The sequence below is a fragment of the Equus quagga genome, chromosome 20 (assembly GCF_021613505.1).
Source record: "Equus quagga isolate Etosha38 chromosome 20, UCLA_HA_Equagga_1.0, whole genome shotgun sequence".
Taxonomy (NCBI): domain Eukaryota; kingdom Metazoa; phylum Chordata; class Mammalia; order Perissodactyla; family Equidae; genus Equus; species Equus quagga.
In genome coordinates this window covers 41,304,824-41,326,680 of record NC_060286.1, presented here as the reverse complement: position 1 = coordinate 41,326,680, position 21,857 = coordinate 41,304,824, and the positions used below count along the sequence as shown (strand labels likewise).

At 35.7% G+C, this 21,857-nt stretch overlaps 1 long non-coding RNA gene, 1 other non-coding gene and 1 pseudogene across 2 annotated transcripts; all 3 read right to left on the bottom strand.

The window, feature by feature from the left end:
* Positions 1–185: 185 nt before the first annotated feature.
* Positions 186–21,095, bottom strand: LOC124231018 (uncharacterized). Its single transcript, XR_006886352.1, has 5 exons — positions 20,990–21,095; positions 14,650–14,750; positions 3,611–3,671; positions 1,663–1,748; positions 186–295 (listed from the first exon to the last, which is right to left on the bottom strand). It is a non-coding gene; the product is annotated as an uncharacterized LOC124231018 (long non-coding RNA).
* LOC124231185 (uncharacterized) lies at positions 882–957 on the bottom strand (annotated as a pseudogene).
* Positions 2,917–2,990, bottom strand: LOC124231180 (small nucleolar RNA SNORD113/SNORD114 family). Its single transcript, XR_006886409.1, has one exon. It is a non-coding gene; the product is annotated as a small nucleolar RNA SNORD113/SNORD114 family (small nucleolar RNA).
* Positions 21,096–21,857: the final 762 nt, after the last annotated feature.

The window sequence follows — 21,857 nt, the reverse complement described above, 5'->3', positions numbered from 1 at the left end:
GCTCTGAGAATAAATTAAATAACTTCTATCAAAATTACCTCAGTTGTGTGGATTTAGATTAAACGTAGTTTTTGTTTTATAACACATTCCCATCATTGGTCCCTACCTGGAGTGTTTTATTTATTCATGTCTGGAGCAGACAATTATTACTTTGAAATGCTTCAGCCAGCACCAACAAACAACCTATCCAAACAAAGGACGTGAACTGAGGGACTTACTTATATTTGTCTTTATGCTCCTTGCTCACGATAACAATTCTTTATTAAATGATGAAATCGGCTGTCTTATGTTCGCTCTAGGGAGGAGAAAGGAGATTTGGACCAGATTTAGATGTTTTTTGATGGTTGTTGCACAGAACCAGACAACAATAAACCCTGGTTTAAAAATGCAATTTTTTATTAAACTATATTGAATTCTTAGTTATAAATAGTATAATAAACACTAGTAAGTGCACCACCTAGTCCAAGGTAAGATCTATAACGATTACAAATATCCACCTACATAAGCATCTATGAAATAGATGGTCATTTAATGGATTATTGACTGATGCAAACACTCTTGCTTTCCTAATTAAAAAAAGAAAACCAGCAAACTGCAAAAACTCAAAACATTGCCTCTTAACTGATATGCTCCATAGGAAAGAGAATTACAGATAAACCTTTCATTTTACTTCGGAATTATATTAATATTAACACTTGTTTTTTGTAGCCTACTAATTGTTCCATGAGTACATTTCTGTCTTTATTCATGCATTGATTCACTTGAAATAATACAATCTATATCCCTGAACCACAGAAGCCCAGGAGCAAGTTTATTGAATTTTCCTAGCTTCTCCTGTTAGCTAATTTCTACAGAGAGTATTGACTGGCTCTCTTTCCATGAGGGACCTCAGAGTCACAGAGGGCTGCAGCAAAGGCGTTGATTCAGATCTCTCCACCAATACTCATCACTGATCCAGGCATGGCTTCCTATTTCTTCATTAGTTTATGCCTTCTTGAACCGATTCATTCATTCACGGATTCATGAATAATAACTACACAACCAATAACCTTTAATGACACAAAACTTAGAACAAAAGCCTTAAACACAACCAAGAGCTGTTCCCTGCCCCCATTCACACTGAGAAAAAAGACACAATCACTTTTCACAATGAACTTCTGTTTTCCACATAGGGATTAATCAGCACCCTTGCTACATATCAATCCCTTCCTTATGATTCGATGTCCACCTGCTCCTCTCTCACTTGATTTGTTCATATATTAAAGCTAGTGTAATCAACAACCGCAAACCTACCATCTTGGCCCACAACTGAGAAAACTGACATCTGCCACCTTCCAAGGTACTCCAGCCTCAAAGAGTTAACAACTGCAATCTTTATCAAGGAAGGCATGTATTAGGCAAATGTGACAAGAACATTAAATTGGAAGTTAAACTGCTCTGACAATATGTGAACTGCCCTCAATCTCTTTAATAATGGTCCTTACTTGGCGGAGCCGAAGTAACCATAAATTTTAGTTGATGACCCACCCCAATCATGGGCTTCTGACTGGCATTCCTTAATTTCACATAGTATTTAACTATTTCTTTTATTGAAATAATTTCGTGCACTCCCGTGAATAACCCCTGTCCAGGCCTAGAACACCAACAGGGACGTCTGCTTACATCAGTGTTCATGCTCCTTGGTCCCAGAAGTAAGAGCCAGGGCCTACACAGTTACAGGATGATTAGATCAGCTCTGTCTTGTTCTTCTATAAAGAAAAACAAAAGGCCTATTTTTAAAAACAAGGAACATAGAGTTAGGTTTTTAAGTTGAAATTTGTCAGGAGGACTAGATTAATCATGAACCCTACTTCATAACACATTCTCATCATCTTCCCAAGAACGGCACTCTTTATTTACTTACTGAAGTTTTACTACTAAACAAATTCACTTGCTGTGCAGAAAGGAGGAGCCAAGATCATCTTTTTACTGGACTTATTTGTGCAGAATTGGACATGTTTCATTTGTTTCATGATACAATCTCACCAACGCTCTACAAATTGTTACAGATTTACAAATTCACTCACTAATTTATTTTATTATTCAGGGAATAATAATACCATATCCACATTTTTCTAATGAAAATTTATAATGGTTAAACACTAACTCAGAACCAAATTATTACAACTTGGAGATGTCCAGGTGCACCTTTCAAAATATAGAAGAGACTAGAATTCTTCTTAGAATATCCGTCATTGGAAAACAAGATGAACCATTATCCTCATATTAAAACATGGCTCCTAACTGGTCCATGGTTTGCTGACTTTTGAAAAATAGATTGAAATACAAAATTATACCTTCTTTCTCTTATGCAAAGGCACAGGTATCTGTAATCTTATCCACTGGACACAGTCATTGACAGCAAGAATAAGAGACTAGCTCGTTTCTTATTGTTTCAATAAAAATCGGTAAAAAAAAGACTGGATTAACTATGAGTGTTGTCATACAAATCACTGTTATCATTGGTCTCTGCCTAGCTCTCAATTATGTGGTTATTTCACCAACCAACTGAGTAAATGTCTTTCCATTCCTTAATAAAACAATCGGTCAGCAACCCACCACCACCAAAGAACAAAAACTCTAGAGTGTTACCTACAAATGACCATATACTCCTTTTTAGAGCAGTCAGAGCCTTTACTAGTAACTTAATGGAAGCCAGAGTCTCAGCCACATTTTAATAGTAATCCATGTTTCATTACATTCCTTAATAATAGGTGCATGACTTGTCTTCTTTTTCTCATTCATTGATACATTTTATTTATTTGTGGGCCAATTTTATAATAAAAACACAATCCACCCCCAAGAACCACAAAAGCCCCAGCACAGGGTACCATGGGCTCATTTCCCGCAGAGGGAATAACTCCACGTCTCTCTGTAATGGACCTCAGAGTTGATATGGGTTTAATCAAAGCTCCTGTTTCAGATACCCCATGGTACTCATCATTGGTCCAGGCATGTTTTCCTTCCTTTATATCTTCATTTACTTATTTATTCATTGATCCATGAATAACAATACAATCATAAAATTCCAGAAACAAGATCTCCCCATTAGTGGCTCTTTCCCCATAGACTGAATAGACTAGTCTCCTTTGACAATGGACCTCAGAGAACATGCCTCACACCAAATCCACATTCACCATTGGTCCTTCTGTGGCTGTCGTCTATTTAATTTTTAAGCCCATGTTCTGAAGATGGGTCAATGAAAACTGAGGAAACCACCATTTTTAGTCACTTCTCAGACCCAACATCTTCCATTTTCTTATGGGCTGCCACACAAACGGTTATCAGCCAAGACTATACCAATGTGAAAACGTTTAAGTCGTTGGTGGAGGAAAGTAAAATGTAATATTAAATAGTTCTGAAAATGAAGGAAACGACTACTATCTTTTTTAATCATTTCAGTTGTGCCGAATTAGATTAAACACGATTTTTGATTCATAACATATTCCCATCACTGGTCCATACTTGGGGAATTTTACTTCGTATACAGACATTGGTTCTTTTGAAATAACGCTAAACACTAGTGAACAAAGCATCCCAACCAAGGATGGGAACTTGCAGTGGGACTTACGTTTGTCTCTGTGTTCTTTACCCACTTAGAAAATGAGTAAGTCCACTGTCCCATGGTCATTCTGGGGAGGAAAAAGCAGAATTATCCTAATTTTTTAATGTATACTAATTATGTAAAACTAAATAGTTTAATTAGGATAGTATTTTACTTTTACTTTTAAACAATGTAATAGCCACTGCTGAATAAGAATAAGAAAAATGTCTATCAAAAATATCTTTATATTTTGAAACTTTTCACAGAATAAAAGAACATTTGAATGAATGCTACTTTTACAGAATTGGGTACATTTGCATCCTAATTTCAAGCTCTCAGTGATGACTCATGGTTGATTGCATTTTATATGTTCATTTGTTCATTCGATTATTCATTTATTTAATTACTCATGGAATGATTTGACCATATGCTCATTATACAAAGGTAAAATGGCAAACCAGCCAGTAATTCACAACAGAAATGCTGTTATATGCCATCATCTACACATACCTTAGCAAAAACTGGGGTGGGCTAGGAATTTTTTCTTTCTATAAACATCAGTAGTGAAAACTCAAATTAATAATTATCAGTGCCACCTACGACATGGTCTTCATTGATGTGAGCTTTGTCTTATTTTATATAACTAAAACAGAATTTTATTCATCCATTGAATTATAACAACATGTCAATATCTATGAATGCAAAGACACTAGAAATAAATCCTGAATGATACTAACATCTGTCTATCTACTTGTTAGTCACAGAAATAACTGACTAGATCACTTTTGGGTTGTTATCAAAGTTTAGTGAATACGATCTGATCAATCCCAATACTTCTCATATAACACTTTGCCAACATGTGTCTATACTTGCTTCTCATTCAATGAGATATATTCTCAATCAATTGTCTATTTATGTAAATGTTTCCTGTTCCCCCCCCCCAAAAAAAATGGATGCAACAAAAGCAGTACTTGTAGGGAAATTTATAGCATTAAATGCATATATAAGAAAAGAAGACCTAAGCGTCTGTTGACAGATGAATAAACAAAGCAATTGTGGTATATCTACAGTAGAATATTATTAAGCCTTAAAAAAGGTGATGCTTTCATTTGCAACAATGTAAGTAAACCTGGAGAATATTATGCTAAGTGAAAAAAGATAGACATAGAAAGAAAAATACTGCACGATTTCACTTATATGTGGAATCTAAAAAAGTCACTTTCACAGAAGCAGAGAGTAGAACGGTGGTTACCAGGAGTGGGGAAGTGGAGGAAATACGCAGATATTAGTCAAAGGTACAAAGTTGCAGTTATGTGGGATGAAAAAGTTCTAGAGATCAAATGTACAGCATGATAACAATAGTTAATAATATCATATTGTATACTGGAAATTTGCTTATAGAGTAGATTTCAGTTGCTCTTATGACAAAAACAAACAAACAATAACTGTGAGGAAATTAATATGTTAATTAGCTTCACTGTAGTAATCATTTCACTATGTATATGTATATGAAAACATCATGTTGTATACCTTAAATATATACAATTTTTATTTAAAGCAAAGAAGAAAGATCTAAAATCAGTAATCTAGGTGTCTACTTTAGGAAACTTGAAAAAGAAGAACAAATTAAACTCAAAATAAGCAGAATGAAAGAAATAATAAAAATTAAAGTAGAAATCAATGAAACTGAAAACAAACCAACAGAGAAAAATCAATGAAACTGAAAGCTGGTTCTTTGGAAAAATCAGTAAGCCTCTAGCCAGGCTAACTGAGGAAAAAAAGAGAGAGGTCACAAATTGTAATATCTGAAATGAAAGAGGGGACATCGTTACAAATCGCTTAGACGTTAAAAGGACATTCAAGGAATACTAGGAAGTATTCTATGCCCCAAATTTGATAACAGACATGAAATGGACCAACTCCTTGAAAGACAAAGTTTGCCGAAATTCATACAAGAAGAAGTAGACAATATGAATAGGCAAATATCTATTAAAGAAATTAAATCAACAATTAATAACCTTCCAAAACAGAAAGCACCAGGCCTAGGTTGCTTCACTGATGAATTCTACCTACTATTTAAGGGAGAAATTATACCAATTCTCTAAAGTCTCTTTCAGAAGATAGACACAGAAGATATACTACCTAACTCATTCTAGGAGGCCAACACTACCCTAATATTGAACCCAGAAAAAGAAATAAGAAAAGTACAGAACACTATCTCTCATGAACATAGATCCACAAGTCTCAACAAAATATTAACAAATCGAATCCAATAATGTATAAAAAGAAATATACTATGATTGACTAGAACTTATCCCAAGTATGCAAGGCTGGTTCAACCCTCAAAAGTCAATTAATGTAATCCATCACATCAACAAGCTAAGGAAGAAAAATCACATGATCATGTCATCGGGTGCAGAAAATCTGACAAACTTCAACACCCATTCATGATAAAAATTCTCAGTAAACTAGGAATAGAGAGGAATTTCCTCAACTTGACAAAGAATATCTACAAAAGAACTAGAGCTGACATCATAATGACTAGAAACTAGAAGCCCTCTCACCACTCCTTTTCAATATTGTACTGGAAGTTATAGCTAATGCAATAAGGCAAGAAAAGGAAATAAAACTTATATTATCAGTGAAGGAAGAAATTAAACTGTCCTTGTTTGCAGATGGCATGGTCATCTATGTAGATTTGAAAGAATCAACCAAAAATCTCCTGGAACTAATAAGCGATTATAGCAAGATTGCAGGATACGAGGTTAATATATAAAAGTCAGTTGCTTTCCTATATACCAGCAATGAATAAGTAGAATTTGAAATTTAAAAAAATACTATTCCCATTAGCACCCCAAAAATGAAATACTTAGCTATAAATCAAACAAAATATACATAAGAACTATAACAGAAAAACTACAAAGCTCTGAGGAAAGCAATCAAAGAATAAATAGAGAGATATTCCATGTTCATGGATAGGAAGACTCAATATTGTCAAGATGTCAGGTCTTTCCAAATTGACCTATAGATTCAATACAATACCAATCAAAAACCCAGCAATTTGTTTGGTGAATGTAGAGAAACTGATTCTAAAGTTTGAACGGATAGGCAAAAGACCCAGAATAGCTAACACAATATTGAAGAAAAACAAAGTTGAAGGACCGGCAATACCTGACTCCAAGATTTAGTATAAAGCTACAGAAATTGAGACAGTGTGGTATTAGCAAAAGAAAAGACAAATGGATACATAGAATAGAATAGGGAGCCCAGAAATAGGCCCACATAAAGACAGTCAACTGATCTTTGATAAAGGATCAAAGGCAACACAATGGAGCAAAGACAGTCTTTTCAACAAATGATGCTGGAATAACTGGACATCCACATAAAAAAAAAGGAATCTAGACACAGGCCTTATACACTTCACAAAAATTAACTCAAAATGGATCACAGACTGAAATGTAAAATGTAAAACTATAAACCTCCTAGAAGATAACAAAGGAGAAAATCTAGATGACCCTGGGTTTGGCAATGACTTTTTATATACATCACAAAAGACAATATGTAAGAGAAATAATTGGTGAGCTGGAATTCATTAAAATTAAGTTTCTGCTCTTTGAAGAAACTGTCAAGGGAACAAAAAACAAGGCACAGACTAGGAGAAAATATTTGCAAAAGACAAATCTGATAAAGGACTGTTATTCAAAACATACAAAGAACTCTTAAAAATAAACAATAAGAAAACAAACAACCCAATTAAAAAATGAGCCAAAGACCTTAACAGACTCCTCACCAAAGAAGATATACAGATGGCAAATAAGCACATGAAAAGATGCTCCACATCCTCTGTCATTTGGGAAACACAAATTAAAACAACGAGACACCACTACATAGCTATCAGAATGTCCAAAATCCAGAACACTCATAACACCAAATGCTGGAGAGCATGTGGAGCGACAGGAACTCTCATTCATTGCTGGTGGGAATGGAAGACAATGTGCCAGTTTTCTGCAAAATTAAACATACTCTTACCATACAAGGCAGGAATTGCACTCCTTGGTATTTACTCAAAGGAGCTGAAAACTTACGTCCACACAAAACCTGCACAAGGATAATTACAGCAGCTTCATTCATGATTGCCAAAACTTGGAAGCAACCAAGACATCCTACAGTAGGTGAATGAATAAATAAACTGTGGGCCTCCCAGACAATGGAAGATTATTTAGCACTACAAAGAAATGAGCTATGGAGCCATGAAAAGATATGAAGGAACCTAAACGCATATTACTAAGTAAAAGAGGACAATATGAAAAGGCTACAAACTCTAGGATTCCAACTATATGAGATTCTGGAAAAGGCAAAACTATGATGACAGTAAAAGTAGTTGCCAGAGGTTAGAGAGGCATAAATAGGCAGAGCACAGAGGAATTTTAGGGCAGAGAAATATTCTGTATGAAATTATAATGGTGGACATATATCATTATACATTTATCCAAAACTACTGAATATACAACCAAGAGTGGACCCTGATGTAAATTATGGACTCTGAGTGATAATGATGTCAATGTCGGTTCATGAGTTTTAAGAAATGTATCACTCCTGTGGGGGATGTTGATAGTGGGGGAGGCTATGCATGTGTGGAGGCAGAGACTACAGGAAATCTCTACATTCCACTAAATTTTGCACCTAAAACTGCTCTAAAATAACGAAGTCTTTTGCAAAAGGAGGCAACATTTTAAAAAACCTGTTACCCATCAACAGTAACACTGACTCCTACGTACAGTTGTCCTCTAATGTTCCTTACCCAAAAGCATAAGAGCCTTAATCTATTTATTTTACTGGAATTCAGCACATCCAAATGGTATTAGTCCTGTTCCTTAGTTCATTATATACTCTCATAAGCTTGGCCCAATCAAGGCCCTCCTTGTCTTTATCCATTTACATATTTGATTCTTTTATTCACGCATTGATTTACTCACAAAAATATAATCTATACTCAAGAACCTCAACAGACCAAGAACAAGATCTGAATTTTCCTAACTTTTCCTATATGCTCATTTCCCACAGAGATAATAATTTTCTTTTTCTAATGTATCTCAGAGGTATAGGGCTTAATCAAAATTCTTGACTCAGCCATCCCAGGACACTCATTATTGGTCTGGGTTTGCAACTCTTTTACTTCAACCATTTGAACCTTGTTTTATTGATTCATTCACTGATTCATTAATAATCACAAAATCAACACACAAAAATCCCAAAATCTCAACAATAAGAACCTTGACATTGCTAAGATCAACAGATGAATCTCAATGTCCCATACATGGATTATTAACTTCCTTGCTTCTTAGAAATCTTGTACTCATTGCTGAACCATGCTTGCTCCTTTCTGTTTAATTTAGACGTATTTTAACTATAGTACAATAAATGAGCAGGAACCCCCCCATCCTACCCCACAACAAAAACACTGACAATATCAACCATCTTATGTGCTCCCCTTAAAGAGTCAATAGCCTAGGTCACTTGAGAAAATTTAAATTAGCTATGGTGCAAAAACAAAATGGAATAGTGAAGTGAAGGCAATGTCCTCCATCTTAATTTTTTAAACAGTCTCACTTGTGTTGAATTGGAATAACCTAATTTTGTTTTTGTTTTTCATAATACATTCCTATCATTGGTCAATGCATGTTTTTTATTTTCTTTAAATATGTATTTAAAAAAAATATTTATTTCTCTGAAATAATAAAACCCATGAACAAACCCCCCAAATCAAGAACATGAACTTTGACTGTTACTTAGATCTGTTCCCATACTTTTTACCCACAGAAAGGACAGCCAAGATTTTCATCAATGGAGAATAATTAAGTTGGGTATGGTGTACCCGTTGTGTGGAATAAAAGCAGACTTTAAAAAGTATATAAGAGTCTACATTTAAATTTTCTAAGGGGTATTAGTAGGCCTGTACTAGATTAATCATAAACCTTGATTCATGTCACATTTCAATCAATGGTCCAAGAATGGTCTGGCATGTTATTTACTAACCCAACACAAGAATAAGAGATGACTATTGTAAGTATCCCTCTACGTACTCTCTACCCACATGGTAAGAACCTAGAACATTTTTCCTAATAATGAATGTCACTTGTGCAGGACTGGATACATTTAAATACTACTTTCCTGGCACATTTTCACCAACAGTCCATCCTAGACCCTACCTTCTGTAATGTATTTATTCATTTATTGCTTTATTTATTCATTTTTGTACATGAGCTAATTTGAATAATTTGAACATCAGTTTATTTTTCCAGAGAAAACACAATATGACCAAACCATCAACAGCTAAATTACAATACAATTAAATGCAACTATACATACGAACCTGACCCAAAGTGGGAGGGGTCTAGTTTATGTGTCTGTTTCTTTATCTGAGTATCAATAAGTACAACAGGACAAATAATTCACATTGTTTTTTCAACACATGCTCCTCATTGGTCCACGCTTTAGCCCAGTGGTTCTCAATGGGTGCACTGTTGCTCCCAGGTGATATTTGTCAATGTCTGGAGACATTTTTGATTGTCACAACTGGGAGAAGAAAGTCAACTTTGGTATCTAGTGAGTAGAGGCAGTGAAGTTACTACACATCCTACAACATACAGGACAGCCTGCCACAACCAGGAATTATCAAGCCTGGGATGTCAATAGTATGAGGTTGAGAAATCCTGCTCCACCCTTTCCAAAATAACTGGTTGAGAGATAAAGGTACTTATGCATTCACTCATAATATCATCAATATCTGTGAACATACACACTGGATGAGAAATCTGAATGGTATTAACAGTGATTCATGTGCTCATTATTCCCAGATATAAGCAACTGGGTCATATCTTCTTGTTTTCAATAAGCAACCAGCACTTCCCCAACCGTGCAGAACAACAACAACATGGATTTCTAGGTACTTATCTCTCTACGCTCCTTACCCAAATAGCTATCAGATTTAATCAATTTACGTTGGAACTGAGTGCTTAGGAAATGTATTAATGATAATAAACACATTACACACTCTCATAATTGGGCCACATATGGCTCTCCTTGTCTTAATTTATCTATTTGTTTATTCATTCATTTATGAGTTCACTTATAGTAATACAATCCAGACCTATGAACTTTAATGGCCTAAGAGCAAAACCCTGAGTATTACTAACTTCTGCTGTAAACGCATTCACCATTTAGGCATTACCGAGGTCTCTGACCTCACAGTTGTAGAGTTTAATCAAAATCATTGTTTAGACACCCTAGGATATTCATTATTGGTCCAAACATGGCACCCTTTTCTTCATTCATTCATATCTTCATTTATTGATTCCCTCGTTAAGTCACTAATAATTATAAAGTCAATATACACGAATCAAAAAACCTAAAACTAGGGGCCAGCCTGGTGGCGTAGTGGCTAAGTTTGCATGCTCCACTTCAGCAGCCCGGGGTTCACAGGTTCGGATCCTGGGCACAGACCTACACACTGCTCATCAAGCCATGCTGTGGCGGTGTCCCACATATAAAATAGAGGAAGACTGGCACAGATGTCAGCTCAAGGACAATCTTCCTCACTAAAAAGAGAAAAAAAGACCTAAAACAATATCCTACAACCTTACTAAGCTGTGTCTATAGGTTTGTTTTCCATAAAACTAAGAGACTACATCTTTTTTGCAATGGCTCTCAGCACTATACATACAGATTTTCAACCTCCTCACTTCGCATCAATCCTATATTTATACTTTGTCCGTGCTTGCCCTTCTTTTATTTAATTTCTCCATGTTTAAAGACAGTATGTGTGGTAGCTAGCCTCCAAGAGGGCTCCCAACGAATCAAGACTCCTGGTATCCATGGTCCGTGTTAAACCATGCCTGGCCTCTATGACCAACAGAATACTGCAGCAGTGATGGTGCACGACCTCCGAGTCTAGCTTATAAACACTCTGAGACTTCCTCATTCCTCTCTCTTGGACTGATTGCTCTAAGGGAAGTCAGCGGTCATGCTGTGATGACACTTGAGCAGTCCTGAGGAGAGGTCCATGTAGGAAGAAACTGTGGCCCACCACCAATAAGCGGCACAAACCCTCCACCCCTGTGAGGGAGCCATGGAAGCAGACCCTCCAGCCCCAGTCAAGCTTTCAGATGACTGCAATTCTACCTGACATCTTGAGTACAACCTCACAAGAGCCCCTAAGCCAAAATGGCCCACTAAGCCTCTCCTGGATTCCTGCCCCATAGAAACTGTGACAGATAAATGCTTCCTATTGTTTTAAGCCATCAAAATGTAGGATAATTTGTTACAGAGCAGTAGACAACAGATGCAAAACAATGATCAACCAACCACTGTCCTATCTCACAATGAGGACACTGACACTATCTTCCTTGTTCCTATCTGCTCCCTTCTCGAGCATTTAACGGCCTAGATCTTTATCATTGAAGAAATGTTGAAGTTAACCATGGTACAAAATAAAATATATTAAAAACTCTGAAAATGAATAAAAGCCCTCCATCATTTTTAATTGACCTCCATTGCACTGAATTGAATTAACCGTCAACTTTGGTTAATTTCCATTATTGGTCCCTGCATGGCCAATATTTTGATGTTAAATACATGATTTTATCTATGTATTTAGCACTTATTCCTTTCGCATAATGTGGTGATGAACAAACTACCTAAACCAAGGACGTGAATTTTGACCAGTATCTACTACAGCCTCTAGGCTCCCCGACCACGGGGGTAAAAGCTAAAATCTTTATCACTATTGAATAACTAAATCCAGCTCTGATGTTTTCATTCTGTGAAATAAAATGCACATCTTATAAAGAATCAAACAGCCTAGATACCTTTTTTTTTTAATGGACTGGAGTCATGAAGTACTAGATTAATCATAAACTTTGTTTCCTATCATGTTCCCATTACTGACTCAAGAATGACTGCTTTCTATGTATTGACTATTTAGTGTTGAATTTTTTTTTTTTTTTTTTTTTTGTCCTGCAGGGAAAAATTCACCCTGCGCTAACATCTGTTGCCAGTCTTCCTCTTTTTTTTTTCTCCCCAAAGCCCAAGTGCATGGCTGTATATCCTAGTGGTAAATCCTTCTAGTTCTTCCGTGTGAGCTGCTGCCACACCATGGAAACTGACAGACGGGTGGTGTGGTTCCGGGACCAGGAAAGGAACCCAGGCTGCCAAAGCAGTGAGCGCTGAACTCTAACCGCTAGGCCATCAGGGCTGGCCCATTAATTTTTAGTTAATGCAGTGAACACTGTTAAATCCACCAAGAGTAATAAATGTAAGCAGTACCACTATCCATCTACGTAGCCCCTAACCACATAGTTCACACCTCATTAATCTTTTTTAAGGGGCCATAGTCGTGAACTGCTTAGAGTGTGCCATGAAGCACTGGTCCAAAATTTACCCTAATCTGTACATTTACTGACTCATTCATGTTATCCTCTTATTTAATTACTCAAAGAATAATTTGATCATTTATTCATTTTTAAGAGAAAAAGAGTAAAACCCACCAGTAATCCAGAATTGAAATACCATTTCATGTAGCTGCTGATACGTACCTTGTCTAAAGTGGGGTAAGTCTAGATTTCTTTTTCTTCGTCTAAAATGATTTAATCATTATCTTGTTCTTTCATGACATCTCCTCACTGACCCACGCTCTTCCATCTTTTAAATAATTGGCCAAAATATGAACTCACTCGTTCACTCATTTTTAACAATACATTCAAAACGAATGCCAGCCAAGACACTGGACAAGAACATGGACTGATACCAATATCTGTCTACATGCTGACTACCCACAGACAGAAGCTGCTAGATTCTTTTTTGCTTTTTTAAGCAATAGTCAGTGAAGAGAACTGTGTGTGCATACTTCCCATCATGTTCTCAATGTTAGTCCATGCTTGGCCTTCTTTCAATTAGGCACTTGCTTAAACAATTACTTTTAATGTAAATAATTTGTTCCTTTTCTAAATAAAACCAACAACCACATACCAACCACGAATCCAAAACAACAATATGGACTCTCACACAATAGTTAGATCCTTTATGGAAGACAGTAAGGAAGACCTGACCTGTTTAGCTTATGGAACTCTGGTTCAGGAAATAATATAATAATCATCCTTATTTCAGTGCAGACTCAAATTAATTGGCCATCATTCATTTACACATCTTTATTCATTCTTTCATTGCTCCACTTACGATACATTTCAGACATTAAGAACCAAAGCTCGAGAAGCAGATCTTCCACTCCTCCTAACTTCTGCTGCAAGCCCCTCCCCGACAGAGGAAATAATTAGATTTCTTTTCTCTAATGAACCTCAAAGTTACAGAGTTTAATCAAAATCTTTGATTTATACTTTTGGGAACACTCATTGACATGACTCATTGACACTAGACATCTTTTTCTTCCTTTATTTATGCATTGTTTATTCCTTTATTCATTGATTCACTAATAATAATATAATCAATTCTCATGAATCAAAAAGCCCAAGAACAACATCCTTGACGATCACTAATAACTGTCTGTATGCCCGTTTCCCAAAGTGCTAACAGATGAAGCTGCTTTTTGCAACATATATATGTGCTTTTGACATATATAAATTAATCATCATCCTTGTTTCATGTCAGTCCCATTGGTCCCCGCTTGGTCCTTTTTTCATTTAAAGATGGTTCAATAAATAGCAAAGGGACCTATAATCTTACTCCACAACTAGAACACCAACAATATTGTCCATCTTCCTCTCTGCTCCTCCCTCAAGGAATTAATTGCCTAAATCTTTATCAGTGGAGAGGTACTTAAATGAAGTGCAATGAAAAATAAAACACAGTGTGAAGCAGCCCTGAAAATAAATGAAACACTCGGAGTCTTTTTTATTGGATTTTAGTAGTACTAATCATTAATCATAAATCTCAATTCTGGTCTGTGCTGGTGTTATTTGGTTTATTTATTAACATACCCATTTATTACTTTGAAAAATTAAAGCAGCACCCATAAACCAACCTCCCAAGCAAGAACATTAACCATCACTTACATCAGTCTCTTGTCTCCTTACCCACAGGTTTTGTAAAAGCCAGGATCTTTAGCATCAGAGAATGACTAAAGCATCTGTGGTGTTCACTTGGGGAAAACGCACTTTGAAAAGAAAGAAAAAGCCTATAGTTAGATATTTGTTTTAACAGAAGTTAGTCTAGCTGTATTACATTAATCATAAACTTGGGTTATTTCATAACCTCATCATTGGCCAGGAATGGTACTCCTTATTTATTGACTTATTTAATTTTTATTTGTAAATAATACGATGAACACCAACATGAGAATGAGAACGATTATCTATAATAAATATCTGTCTACATACTCCCGATCCAAATGTTTAACAGCTCAGTGATTGCCTGAAAGGCGCTCATTAGTGCAAAACTGAATAAATGTGAAGCTTTGTTTTATGGCCTATTCTCACCAATAATGTGCATGAATTTTTCTGATTTATATGTCTAGCAATCCATTTATTTATTCATGTATACAATTAGGTATGAAATAAGTTAATTATCAACTCATTGTCCTAAAGAATTTCTCCATGCAAATTTCAACATGTACTTTACTCAAAGTGGGAGGAACTTAGATTTCTATTTCTTTATTCAGACAACCTTTGGGGATAACAAGAGTAATCATTATCTTTGGTTCATAACACATGTTCCTCATTGGCCCTTGTTCAGCCTTCTTTTGTTTAATAATCTATATATAAATGCGAGCCTTCATTGCCTTATAACAACATATCAGCATCAATGATGAAAACCAAGGCTCTGGACAAGGGCTCTGAACTTCCCGTCTCCAGGCTCATGGCCCATGGACATAACTGACTAAATCCTCTTTTGATTTTTTTTTAATAAAACTGAGTGAACAGCATTACTCTGGTCATATGATACATTCTCAATATTGGTTCATGTTTGGCCGTCTCTCAGTAAGATAACTGTTTAAGCAATTGTTTATTTATGTAAACTTTTTTTTGTCCTTTTCTAATTAAAACAGCCAACCAATCAATGAAAGCAGTAACAACAGCATGGACTTGTAGGTACATCTGTCCATGTTCTCCTTATGGAAGGGTTCAGAGCTTGCATTTATTTATCTATGGAACCCAGCGTTTCAACTATGCACTAGAATAATCTTTGTTTGACTACATAATTTCATAATTTGTCCGTGTGTGGCCTTCCTTATCTTCATTCATTTACACTTCTTTATCCATTCATGATTTCACTTGGCAAAGAGTTTACCTTATCTCTTTTTTGCAATAGTTCACTGATTTCCAGAGAGGGCCTAATCACAATTTTAGATTCAGACCCAACCCCCACTCCAGGAGTCCTCACTGGTGCAAGCTTTGTACTCTTTCTCTCTAGTCCTTTATGCCTTTGCTTATTGATCCATTCACTGATCCATTATAATATAATCAATACAAAGAAATCATAAAATCTCAAAAATAAGATCCATGAATATTACTAAGATCTATCTACATGCGAAATGATCCCCGCAGAGGTACTACATTCGATCTCTTTTTGCGATGGCCCTAGTGTAGCACATAGTGCTCCCTCCCTGAGGTCTTCTGAAGGAAGAAATAGTGAAATCGACTGTCAAGTGATTATAAAAGACAATAGCGCACATCTCTGAAAATGTATGAAACATATTCCAGCTTCGTTTTAAGGAGTCATCAGTTGTGCAGAACTGAATTCATCATCACCTAGGGTTCATAATCTATTCCCATCATTGGTAATGGATAGCATTTTTTAATTATATACTTTTATGTAGCTATTTATTACTTTGAAATATTTCAGTAAGCATCCATGAACAAGTTCCCCTAACCAAGTACATAAACTTTGAATGTTACTCACTTCCTTAAACACAGAGGTATCAGCCAAAATCTTCACCATTCGATATGATTAAATCAACTAAGGTGTGCTAATACTGAGATAAAAAGCAAGCTTTAGAAAATAACGAAAAAACATAAATTTAGGTATGTTCAAAGGATACTAATTGCAGGGTTCTAGATTAGACATAAAACTTACTTCTTTTCATTGGCTCAAAAATATCACTACTGTTTATTTACCCAATTATTTAATTATAATTTTAAACAAGATAATGAACACCATTGAATCTACCACTCAACCCGCAAGCAGGAACCATGACTATTATAAACACATCTATGTACTTTATGCAGGTAAAGTCTGAGAACTGTCCTTTTTAATGGACCTTTCTTGTGCTGATCGGATAAATTTAAATCTTTGTTTTACGGCACATCTTTAACAACAGTCCATGATTGACTCTACTTGATGTATTCATTCATTCATTCATTCATTCATTCATTCAATTACTCATGCAGTAATTTCACCAGTTGCTCATTATACAAAGAAAAGGCAAAATGGTAAAATGGGTAGCAACCCAGAACCAAAACATTATTACATGCATGTATCTATGTGCATATTATGCAAAATAGGAAAAGCCCAGATTTTTAAAAATATGTTCATGAGTTGTGTAAAACAGGATAATCATTATCCTTATTTCATAGTAAGGCTCCTCAGTGGTGTGTGATTGCATCATTTAAATAAAATATGAATCTATTTATTCATTCTCTTATAACAATATATAAGTAAAATATGTCATTTTTATAATTATAACTCACTGGACAAAACTTTTGAATAATATTAACATGTGGTCACATGCTCACAGTAAACCATCCTAAATTAATCATAACTCTTGTCATAAGACCTACTGTCATCATCGGTCCATGACTGTTCTCTTTTTCAATTAGATATTTAATTAATTACTTATTTATGCAAACATTTTGCCCTTTTCTTAATAAAATAATCAGTAACCCATCATCAATCTGTAATAACAACGTTCAATCTTGGTCCTACCCGCCTATTTGCTCCCTGCTGAAAGCAGCCAAACTGTCATCTATTTATTCTCCTGGGCCTCAAAGCATACTCTCACAATTCAACAATCCGTGGCTTTCCTCGCCTTCATTCCTTCCTTCCTTTCTTTCCTTCATCATGAATTATTTCATTTATAATAAAAAAAATCCATACCCAAGGAACACAAAGCCCAAGAACAGGATCCTGAATATTCCCTTTTTATGCCACATGGGAATAACTAGATACCCTCTTGTAATGACTTAAGAGCTATCCAGTTTAATCAAAATCCTTAATTCAGACATCCCAGGATACTCGTCATTGATTCACACTTGGCATGCATTTGGTGTCTTCTTCATTTATATCTTCCTTTCTGGATCATTTTACATGCATAAGTTATAATACAATCAATATCCATGAATCACAAATGACAAGAATGAAATGAATGACTGTTATTAAGATAAGTCTGTTTGCACTTGTCCCACAGAGCTAAAACACTTGATGTCTTTTTTCAACGCACCTCTGGATCGCACATATGGATCGATAAGAGCTGTGCTTCGTCTCATCACCATACTGATAATAGGTTTTTGCCTCTCTCTTTATTTAATTTATCCATATTGTAAAGATGCTGGAATGTACAAAACCACCATCTTCCCTCACAACTAGAACAATGTAATTTCCTCCCTTCTTCCTATGTTCTCTACCCTCAACAAGTAAACAACCTCGATCCTTACTGAGGAAGGGACGACTAAATACGCTCTGAAGCCAAACTCAAATGGACTACTATGTGGCCCTGAAAATGACTAATCACAAACCTTAGTTAAGAACATAGTCCCATCCTTGGTCAATGCTTGGTGTTCTTTGATTTTATGTAATTATATAAACTTTTTAAAAATAACTGCTTGAAAATCCATGAACAAACTCCCCAAACTGAGAACATAAACCTTGACAGTTACTTGTATTGACCTCCACGTTCTTTACCACAGAGGCAACAACTAAAATCTTCACAATTAATGAATGATTGAGTTGGCTGTGGTGTATTCATGCTGTAAAGGAAAAATGAATTCTAAACAGTCTATATTAGATGTTTTAAACGGACATGAGTTTTGCATTGCCAGATTAATCATAACCCTGGATCATATCACATTCTCATTATTGGTGTAAAAAATGCATTCCCTTTATTAGTTTCTTTTATTTTTAATTTTAAGCAATGTAGTAAGCTTCACTGAATCCAACTTCCAACTCAAGAATAAGGCTTGTAACTATTACAAATGAATGGCCATATACTTCCTACTCTTAGTCAGTAGCCTAATAATCATTTTCATGAACTTTGTGCAGAATTAGATAGATTTAAAACCTAATCTCAGGATACATTCTCACCAATAATCCTAGCTTTATCTTCCTTTCTGATTTTATAAATTCTTTCACTTATTTACCTAATTATCAACGGAATAATTTGATCTTCTATTCACTTTTCTAAAAATACACATTATGTACAACAAAATATATAAAACATATTATATAAATATAAAATATAATAATATAATATGCAATAAAATAATATCTAATATAAATATAAAATATAATAAAATTATATATAAAATAATAAACTCGCCAACTGAAACCCAGAACTGAAATGCTCTTACTACCTGCATGTGTCTCTACTACTTAATCCAAGTAGGAAGAAACCAGGTCCCATTTTCTTCATATGGACATGAGTAGGGTAGAGCAGGAGTAGTCATTAACCTTGCCGCACATCACATTCTCCATATTGTCTATAATTTTCCCTCTTTGAAGCAATCGTTTGAGGTATCATCATAGTCTTTTGCTAACTTACGACAATATGTAATTACCCCGTCTACAGACCCTATACTTGTGCACTAAAAATACTAACAACTACCCAGAGGCTCTTTACCCACAGAAATAACTGACTATATTCCTTTCCATTTGTTTTTTTAAATAAAACTCATTGAAGACAATTAGATTAATCCTAACTGGTGCCATGTAACAAATTCTCAACAGTGGCCAATGCTCGCTTCTTTTCCATTAGAGAGTTCTGTAATCATTTGCTTATGTAAACATTTTTTCCTCTTTCTTAATAAAACCAACAACCAGCAATGTCCCACCAACCCAGAATGCCAACATGGACACTTAGATGCATCTGTCTACGTGTTCCTGTGTGTCTGGAGCTCCTGTGTGCTCCAAAGGAGATAACAACTTCTACTGATCTACCATATTGGAGTGTGGTGTTAAACAAATACATGAGTAATAATACTTATTTCATGACCCATTCTCATGAGTGACCCACATGTGACCTTCTCTGTCTTCATTCTCTTACACACTCATTTATCCATGCATTCACTGACTCACTTACACCAATACAATCCATAATCAGGAACCACTAAAACTCAAGAATCAGATCTCCAACTGGCTTGAACTTCTGCTCGGAATTCTCTTAGCTCAGAGGGAATCACGAGGTCTAATCCTAACAGACCTCAGCGTTTAGAGTTTAATCGAAACTCTGGATTCATATACCCCAGAACTACGCATCAGGGATCCAAGCTCAGCACTCTTTTTCTTCATTTATTTATACATTGATTCTTGGTTGTTTATGCATTATTTATTGATTATTTCATTCATGGCTTCACTGATAAAAAATATTAATTTCCATGAATCACAAAAATCTAAGAACAAAATCCTTGAATACTGCAGAAAGCTGCTGGCAGGCTTATTTCCCACAGAGCTAGTAAAAGAGATCTCTTTTTAATTGGCCCTCAGTGTTGCACATATGGATTAATCAATAACATTGCTTCATACCCATCATGTGTTTCACGACTCTCTGCTTGCTCACCTTTTGTTTAATTTCTTCATATTTTAAAAATGGTACAAGGGACCTACCATCTTACCCACAACTAGAGCACTGATAGTACTTTCTACCTTCCTAGATGCTCCCTCCTCAATGATTTAACAGTCTAGATCATTATCAATAGAGAATTTTTCTTAAAATACGGTGCAAAAATAAAACAGAATATTAAGCAACTGTAAAAATAAATGAAAAATCCTCCAGCTTTGTTTTGAATGGACCCCAACTGTACCAAAATGAAATAATCTTTTTTTTTTTTTTTGAGGAAGATTAGCCCTGAGTTAACTACTGCCAGTCCTCCTCTTTTTTTTTTTTTTGCTGAGGAAGCCCGGCCCTGAGCTAACATCCGTGCCCATCTTCCTCTACTTGACATGTGGGACGCCTACCACAGCATGGTGTGCCAAGTGGTGCCATGTCTGCATCCAGGATCTGAACCAGCGAACCCCTGGCCGCCAAGAAGCGGAACGTGCACACTTAACCACTGCGCCACTGGGCCGGCCTCCATATGGAATAATCTTAATCCCTGGTTCATTACACATGCCCAGTAGTGGTCCATGCATATTTGCAGTAGCCACCCATTCCTTGGAAACAATTTCAGAGACAATGTGAATTACCTGCAAACCAGGAACACGAACTTTGTTCCTTACATGAGTTCCTCTGCTCCTTATCCACAGAAGTGACAGCCAAGATCTTCATCACTGGATAACGAATAAATCAGATTGGGTATATTGAATCTGTGGAGTAAAAAGTAGATTTTAGAAAATTGAAAAAGCAGTGTAGATTTAGTTTTTTTTAAGAGACCTTAGTCCTGCTGTACCAGATTTATCATAAACCCCTGTTTTCATCCCATTCCATTAGCCTAAGAATGGTCCCCTTTTTACTTATTTTAATTATTAATGTATGTTAATGTGTGTTAATTAATGTGATATGATGACAGTTGCTGGATATACATGCTAGCAGAGGAACTGAGAAGTACGCCTGTTCCAACTGTCCATTAAACCTTCCAGCGGTAAGAGCCCAGATCATCTTCTTTATGGGTCTTCCTTGATTAGAATTGGATAAATTGACATCCTTCTTTCTTGACATATTCTCACCAATGATCCATGCTTGACCCTACTTTACAAATTTTTTCATTTATTTTTTATTTATCTACTCATGCAATAACTTGTTCATATTTTCATTCTTTTCAAATCAAACGCAAACTGGTCTAAAATACAACTACAGGGAACTGTCTCGATGCACTTCACCCAGAGCGCACAGAATCCCAGTCCCCCTTTATTTATATGGACATCAGAAGAGCAGAGTGAGATTAATAAACTTTTTTTAACAACATAGTCTATCCTCAGTGGTCCACGTTTGTCCTCCTTTAAATAATCACTTCCTTCATTCACTTCATCGATATTCATGAACCAGCATACCCTGGGAAAGAGTCCTAAATAACACTAACTTCTGCCCATAAACTCAATGCCCACAGAAAAACAA